This window comes from Notolepis coatsorum (genome assembly GCF_963971535.1).
Source record: "Notolepis coatsorum genome assembly, chromosome: 15".
Classification (NCBI taxonomy): Eukaryota; Metazoa; Chordata; class Actinopteri; order Aulopiformes; family Paralepididae; genus Notolepis; species Notolepis coatsorum.
This window is the reverse complement of record NC_140179.1, coordinates 24634120-24642048: the sequence shown is the minus strand read 5'-3', so window position 1 is coordinate 24642048 and position 7929 is coordinate 24634120.

Sequence of the window (7929 nt, the reverse complement as noted above, 5' to 3'; positions counted from 1 at the left end):
AGTTCACTCCGGCTCCTTCCTCTTTTGTCTACTGGTGATGTGCCCGCGCGGGGTGACTGGTGATGTGCCCGCGCGGGGTGACTCTCCTGTCTTCTTCTCTAATGAATAAAAGCTCCGTTTGAGAAATACTCTGTCTCCGCTTCGTCTTTCGGCCGACTGGCCCACTGGCAAATCAATTAAGAATTCACGAGGGATAGGAAATCCCTAACACTTCAGTAAAGACAAAAGTATTACATACTTTAATCGCCTCCTCTCCGGCGACATGAAGAAACGTCGCACACTGCACTTTTTGAGACTTTTCTGAGATGCCGCTGGCGATGCTAAATAGTTCGAAGCGCTGTGTCCAATTCCTCCAATTTTCAGCAAGATTGCCTTGCAGACTCATTGGCATCGGAGGTTGAAACTGCGCCATCCTCTTATTCCAATTTTACTTCTGACACCATGTTATATTGACGAGGCTTAACCCGAGGTTCAATAAGATTCCTTTATTGACTCGTTCGTATCTGCATCCATTCATGTCGCTCACGTCTGTCACGTTCAACTTGTGTCTGTCGCCTTCCTGGTGACGTCACAATAACAACGGCAATCAAAGAGGTTCAAACCCGAACCTAATACATCACAGCTGAGTCAATGTTGATGGTTTTGTTGAACATTTGTATTTCACAGGAGAGAAACGGTATTCAAAGAATCTAAATATACTTTCTTTGTGTTGATTTTACATTAATTCCATGATTTTACTCAAGTAAATATCTGTTACAAGCTTCGGTTTTATGTAGAAAAATGCTATTTTTAATCTAGATTAATTACAGAAAATTGTGAGATTAATTAGTACATTTCTTTTAATCTATTGACAGCACTAAAATAAACGCATTCATTCAAGATATTGTGTGAGCAAAAGTATAGTTAATTTACTCAGTATGTACATCCTCTGCGCGGATCTCACAGCGCGGCCCGCACAGTGCAATACTCCAATTCAGCCATTGGGTGGGTGGCGCTGCTGAGCGGCGTAACTAACTTGCGTTCAGCGTTTCGTTCAGCGTTTCTCTGATTGGCCACGACGCCCACGTGACCGTGCGCTAGCACGCCCCCTTATCCACGCCTGCCGCTGTGTGTTGCAGCGCGCGGCAGAGCGGCAGAGGTCCCTGTGTTTATACGCATGGAAGTATTGACTACGCCGTAACGAATCATTAAAAAAATATACCGTTAACTGGAATATGTTGTGCCTTTACACATATGTTGGATTATGTAATTGGTTTGTCATGACAAACAAATAAAAAAATCGCGATTTACCCGGTGGCTACAACAACACACAGTGACTGCATGTAGTCACTGTGTGTTGTTGTAGCCACCTCCTCAGAGGCAGGAATACTAAGCTCCCCCTTAAGCTCCAGGAGAGAGGAGAGAGGCTGAAAACCCGCAGTTCTTGCCCAACTGATGGGAGCCGAGTCCCGGATCCGATTTGTCTGATGAATACCCCCAAAACATGGAGGTCCCGAATGCATGGAATGCATCGCTCCCGGGTGGTGCATCGCTCCCGGCTGGTGCTAACTAGCTAGCCATCGCTCCCGGGTGGTGCATCGCTCCCGGCTGGTGCTAACTAGCTAGCCATCGCTCCCGGGAGCTAACGCCGGTACCCGGCTGGTAGAAGTGGAGCTATGTAGCCAGCAGGCTAAATGGTCCCGACGCTGGTAGAAGTGGAGCTATGTAGCCAGCAGGCTAAATGGTCCCGACGCTGGCTGAACTGGAGCTATAGCCAGCAGGCTAAATGGTCCCGACGCTGGTAGAAGTGGAGCTATGTAGCCAGCAGGCTAAATGGTCCCGACGCTGGTAGAAGTGGAGCTATGTAGCCAGCAGGCTAAATGGTCCCGACGCTTGTAGAAGTGGAGCTATGTAGCCAGCAGGCTAAATGGTCCCGACGCTGGTAGAAGTGGAGCTATGTAGCCAGCAGGCTAAATGGTCCCTACGCTGGTAGAAGTGGAGCTATGTAGCCAGCAGGCTAAATTGTCCCGACGCGCCGGGCCCGGTCTGTCTGTCGAAGACCGAGGGAACCGCATCAGGCTTCAGCTGATTAGTGGTCTTCTGGACAACAACAACAACAACATAATCCGAGGCAATGAAGTGTTCGCTGGAGATCTTCATTCCCTGTCCAACAGGCTGATCGCGTCGCCTGAGTGCAGCCAGCCTGAGCCAACGTGCCAACAACACTGTTTTTTACACTGGTAGTTTGTGGAAATTAACCAACTTTCTTCTCTCTTTCACACGGTAAATGTTTGAACAGCCAGGAGCAATACAAAAAGACCCACCGCGGTCCCGTTGTTTGGTAGGCAACATTTGACTGACCCGACAGTCCATGTTTACTATGCAGCTCTAACCCACAGTGTATACACCAAACCAACACTGTGACGTCAGCAACAAAATGGCGGTGCTACATAAATGGACATTACAAATAGTTTATTTTTTTAGAAACGCCTTATTTTTATAACGTGATTTTTTTCTGTGGTTTATCTAAATACTAATTTGATGCTATGACTATGTGTTTATCGCTATGCTTCATCTCCCCTTTAAAGCCCAACCTCCAGGTTAAACCCTACTGATCAATTATGGGTAGTTTACATCATTGGTATATAATTTCATTATTTATTTTTTTCCATTTGACACCGGAAATGCCACTCTGAAAGAGTTAAAAAGGTCCACGCACGAATAACATGCACGCGCGAATCAAAAAAGCTTATCAAACGCCGACGTCACAACAGGACAACAGGTGCATATTAATGAGCCGAATCTAAAAGCTTATCAGACGCTAGCACCTAGCACGGCCGTGACGTCACTTCAGGAAACGTATGCCTTATGTCCGTCCGGGTCATAGTACTAGATCAATGGTGGCTCACTCGGTGCATCACAGTTAGCCTATATCTCCGCCGTCCCTGCGGGTGGTTCTCTCCTCTTTGTGTCAGATCTCGGCCGCCACGCAGGTTGGTCTTGGTTAGTACTTGGTTGGGTGACCTCCTGGGAATACCAAGTACGGGGTGCTTGGGGCTGGTTCTCCATTTCTTTTCGCTCTTCTCTTACGCGTGGCGAAGAGGGGCCTGTTGGGGTGGTCTTTGACCTCCTCGGGGGACCCTGTGCTCCCCGTATCGCCGGGCCCGGTCCGAAGTAATGTTTTCGTTGACCCGTAGGCCCGGGATAACCCTGTTGGAAACTGAAACACGGGTACTGCGGTGGTGCCGCAGGTACGTTTTGGAGTTTTTTTTCCTGAGGGGTTATGGGACTGACCACCGCATAGGGTACCGACTGGGTGGTTGGTTCTCTGGTGTGTCGGTGCAGTGTCAACTCCCGGGTTGCCCGGTTGAGTGTGCCCCTGCACGTTCATGACGTCTGCCAATTGTGTCAGCCTTCGCTTTGAGGGAGGTTTGTCATGGTGACGACAACGCCAGCATACGCCCCTTTCACCGGCGCGGCTGTGTTCAGCTGACCCCTCTGGCGCCTGTCTCGTCCGCAGTCTCCAGGCTCGGGTTAACAGCCTGTTGCCTGGTTTTTTCCCCGGTGCGCTGCCTGCTTCCGTGGTAAGCCTTGTTATTACGGCCGTGCTGACTGCCTGTACTGCAGGGTCAGTGTGCCAGGCGGTGTACTATTGGGGGGACAGGGCCCGCTCGGCTGAGGGGCCTTTGTCCGAATACGCTGGTGATGTGGGGGGCGGGGTCACTAAGTGCCCACCTGGTGGGGTCTTGATGCTGGCATCATGGACTTCTCCGGGCCCCCGTTCCAGGGGGTCCAGTCCCTTTGGTGGGTCTGGGCCTTCCTTCGCGCTCCGCTGCTACGGCCTTGCCACAGGGTTGGGTTTGCCCATGACCCCGTGATTCTGGGGGCAGTAACGAGGTTGTTCCCTCCATTCGTTCCCGGGTGGCATGCGGGTTGTGCGTGTGTGTAGTCGTGGGGTCAGGCCACGGTCTGCTCACCCTGTGCGTTGAGTTGCTTGAGTGCCTCTTCGCACGGTCGGGTCCGTCGCCCTCCCGGGAACCTCCAATAGGGGGGGTGCCCTCCATTAGGGGGGGTCGGGGGGGCTCGGCCCTCCCTGTTCTGATGGTTGTGGGGGGCCTTCAGCGGGGTGTATTTGTCGGCCGATGGCTCTCGCTCGGCCTCCCTTGTGCATGAGTGATGCCGAGCGAGAGCCACTATGATGCAGAACGTTAGGTTATGAATATAACCAAGTTCTGTTAATAGTGGTGACGCTCGGCGTCCGATGCCGCTGCAGCCCTTGATCTCACCTTGTGGTGAAAGCTTGGGAAGGAGGAGAGCAGATGGCCACACACCTGCTTATGAAGGTAAGCTAATGAGGGGTGTGGTCAGACGAATACTGGGATAAAGGTACATTGTGGAATTTTATTCAGTGCGCGTGCACGTGTGCGAGGACAGTGCATGAGTGACGCCGAGCGTCACCACTATTAACAGAACTTGGTTATATTCATAACCTAACGTTTTAGGGCCCGCGTCCACCTAGCGCATATTTAGGACCGCACGCGTCTGTTTTCAATGTATTACAATGGGGAGGGAGCGCATGCGGCCCCATGCGGCCGCCTCTAGGAAGTGCGCTGCCGTCGGCTTCTTTTTTCAGCGCCTTTATGCGGCCGCACAAGCCAGAGAGTTGAAACTGGCTGAACTTTTCTAGAGCGGTGCGCCGAGCGCATATTCAAACAACCAATCACAGCCAGTCATCTACCACTCTGCTTGTAACCTGACACCGGAGCTGCCTGCCTGTCTGGCTGTCTCCACACAGACCATTGAGATCCGCGACAAAACTAATAATAATAACTACACGAATACACTACTAAAAAGCTAATAAAAAGCAAAGGGCGAACTGTGGTGTCAGGCAATAACTATATATATAATTAATATACAATAAAGTTATTCAAATATGCTATAATATGTGCAAAACCGCGGCATGGCTGTAGATTTCTTTCTGTCATCTACAAGATGCGCGTCAAGCCAGCTCTGCCGGCGCACTCCCAGCATGTTTCACGGAGAAATATGCGCTAGGTGGACGCGGGCCCTTAGACACGTCCCCTCTTGAATGTTCAGATGCCAGAGGGCTTAATGCAGTCTGAGCTGTAACCCTGCACCCTACTGCTGTGTGTGAGGTAGGTAATACAGCAAGCTTTCTTTGAAGTTGCAAAGATTGAGTTTGTTTTACCAATTATGCATTACTAAATACTAATGTATGTACACTGCAAGTGCTTTTATTGATGGCAGAATGCAGGGCTGGACTGGCCATCGGGAGCACCGGGAGTTTTCTGGCCTGGCCTGTGCTGATGAAAAAAAATATATAATTATATATATATATGTAATAATTTCTTATTTTTTTTAAAATTCAGGCCACATAACTTAGAAGCAGGCTAGGCCAGTGTTTCTAGTTGCAGAGACGCAATAGTTAGATAACCTAAGTGGGGAACAACCAGGCAATCACTGTGACAATCAATCAATCGAATTTAATTGTATAGCACATTTAGACATGACACTTCAACATGACACATGACACACACGTCAACCAAAGTGCTTCACAGTAAGTCGCATAGCAAAAAAAATCCTAAAATATTAAAAACAGACAGAGAGTACAGAGAGTAAACAGACAGAGAGTAATGCAGTCTAAACAGTCATACATCTTTTATTCAACTTCAGTCCTGATCATAACCATTTAAATTTTTAGATGTTTGTTTTTTTGTAACGTCAGATTAAAAATGAAATACTACCACTTTTCTGAAAAGAGTTGTTGTTAAATCTGACATTACAAAAAACAAATAATCCATCAAAATCAGTGTTGTTGCTAATCATTGACACATGCTAGCCTGTAATAATTCCCCCCAGAAAAATCTACATTGCATTTGATATATTGAAGATATTTACATTTTTGTGTGTTTTCTTTTTTTTACAATAATTTGTGATGCCATCACAAACACTGGCATTTAAAGCGTACAATTTCAAACATTCCTGCACCAGAATGCAGGAAATTAAGTCCTTGTAACAAAAATGTTCCTGGTGGGGGACCCCCAGACCCCCCGCTTAAAAAGTGGCCTGACTGGAACTATATTTCGCACTATATTTCCCGGCCTGAATTATTTCCCCAGTCCGGCCCTGCTATCATGCACTCTTCCTACTATACTAATATGTCTTTACTACTAGGCACTCAACACTGCAGCACCCACGTTTCAGCACTGTTTGATGAACATTTTACTCAGTTGTAAGAGTTGTACCCTTCCTGCTGACTTGTCGTACAGAACTTAATGACAAAATGTAAAATGTAAATGTAACAGTGATGTGATGTAAGGGGGAAGTCCATCCAACCTTTTCATAAAGGACACAGTGGTGGGTATCAACATAGCAATACCTTGTCTCATAGGAATTGCTACCTTGTTTTTTGGCGAAGTGCCCCATTAAGTGCAGATTTATAAATATGTTGTTACTGTTCGCTACTGACCATGTACACCCACCTGCCTGTACTAATACAAAAAAATATATATTATATATATATATATATATATTTTTTTTTGCAGTCAGGCCACATAACTTAGAAGCAGGCTAGGCCAGTGTTTCTAGTTGCAGCGACGCAATAGTTAGATAACCTAAGTGGGGAACAACCAGGCGATCACTGTGACAATCAATCAATCTAATTTAATTGTATAGCACATTTAGACATGACACTTCAACATGACACATGACACACACGTCAACCAAAGTGCTTCACAGTAAGTCGCATAGCAAAAAAAATCCTAAAATATTAAAAACAGACAGAGTACAGAGAGTAAACAGACAGAGAGTAATGCAGTCTAAACAGTCATACATCTTTTATTCAACTTCAGTCCTGATCATAACCATTTAAATTTTTAGATGTTTGTTTTTTTGTAACGTCAGATTAAAAATGAAATACTACCACTTTTCTGAAAAGAGTTGTTGTTAAATCTGACATTACAAAAACAAATAATCCATCAAAATCAGTGTTGTTGCTAATCATTGACACATGCTAGCCTGTAATAATTCCCCCCAGAAAAATCTACATTGCATTTGATATATTGAAGATATTTACATTTTTGTGTTTTCTTTTTTTTACAATAATTTGTGATGCCATCACAAACACTGGCATTTAAAGCGTACAATTTCAAACATTCCTGCACCAGAATGCAGGAAATTAAGTCCTTGTAACAAAAATGTTCCTGGTGGGGGACCCCCAGACCCCCCGCTTAAAAAGTGGCCTGACTGGAACTATATTTCGCACTATATTTCCCGGCCTGAATTATTTCCCCAGTCCGGCCCTGCTATCATGCACTCTTCCTACTATACTAATATGTCTTTACTACTAGGCACTCAACACTGCAGCACCCACGTTTCAGCACTGTTTGATGAACATTTTACTCAGTTGTAAGAGTTGTACCCTTCCTGCTGACTTGTCGTACAGAACTTAATGACAAAATGTAAAATGTAAATGTAACAGTGATGTGATGTAAGGGGGAAGTCCATCCAACCTTTTCATAAAGGACACAGTGGTGGGTATCAACATAGCAATACCTTGTCTCATAGGAATTGCTACCTTGTTTTTTGGCGAAGTGCCCCATTAAGTGCAGATTTATAAATATGTTGTTACTGTTCGCTACTGACCATGTACACCCACCTGCCTGTACTAATACAAAAAAAATATATATATATATATATATATATATATATATATATATATATATATATATATATATATATATATATATATATATATATATTTTTTTTTTTTTTTTGCAGTCAGGCCACATAACTTAGAAGCAGGCTAGGCCAGTGTTTCTAGTTGCAGCGACGCAATAGTTAGATAACCTAAGTGGGGAACAACCAGGCGATCACTGTGACAATCAATCAATCGAATTTAATTGTATAGCACATTTAGACATGACACTT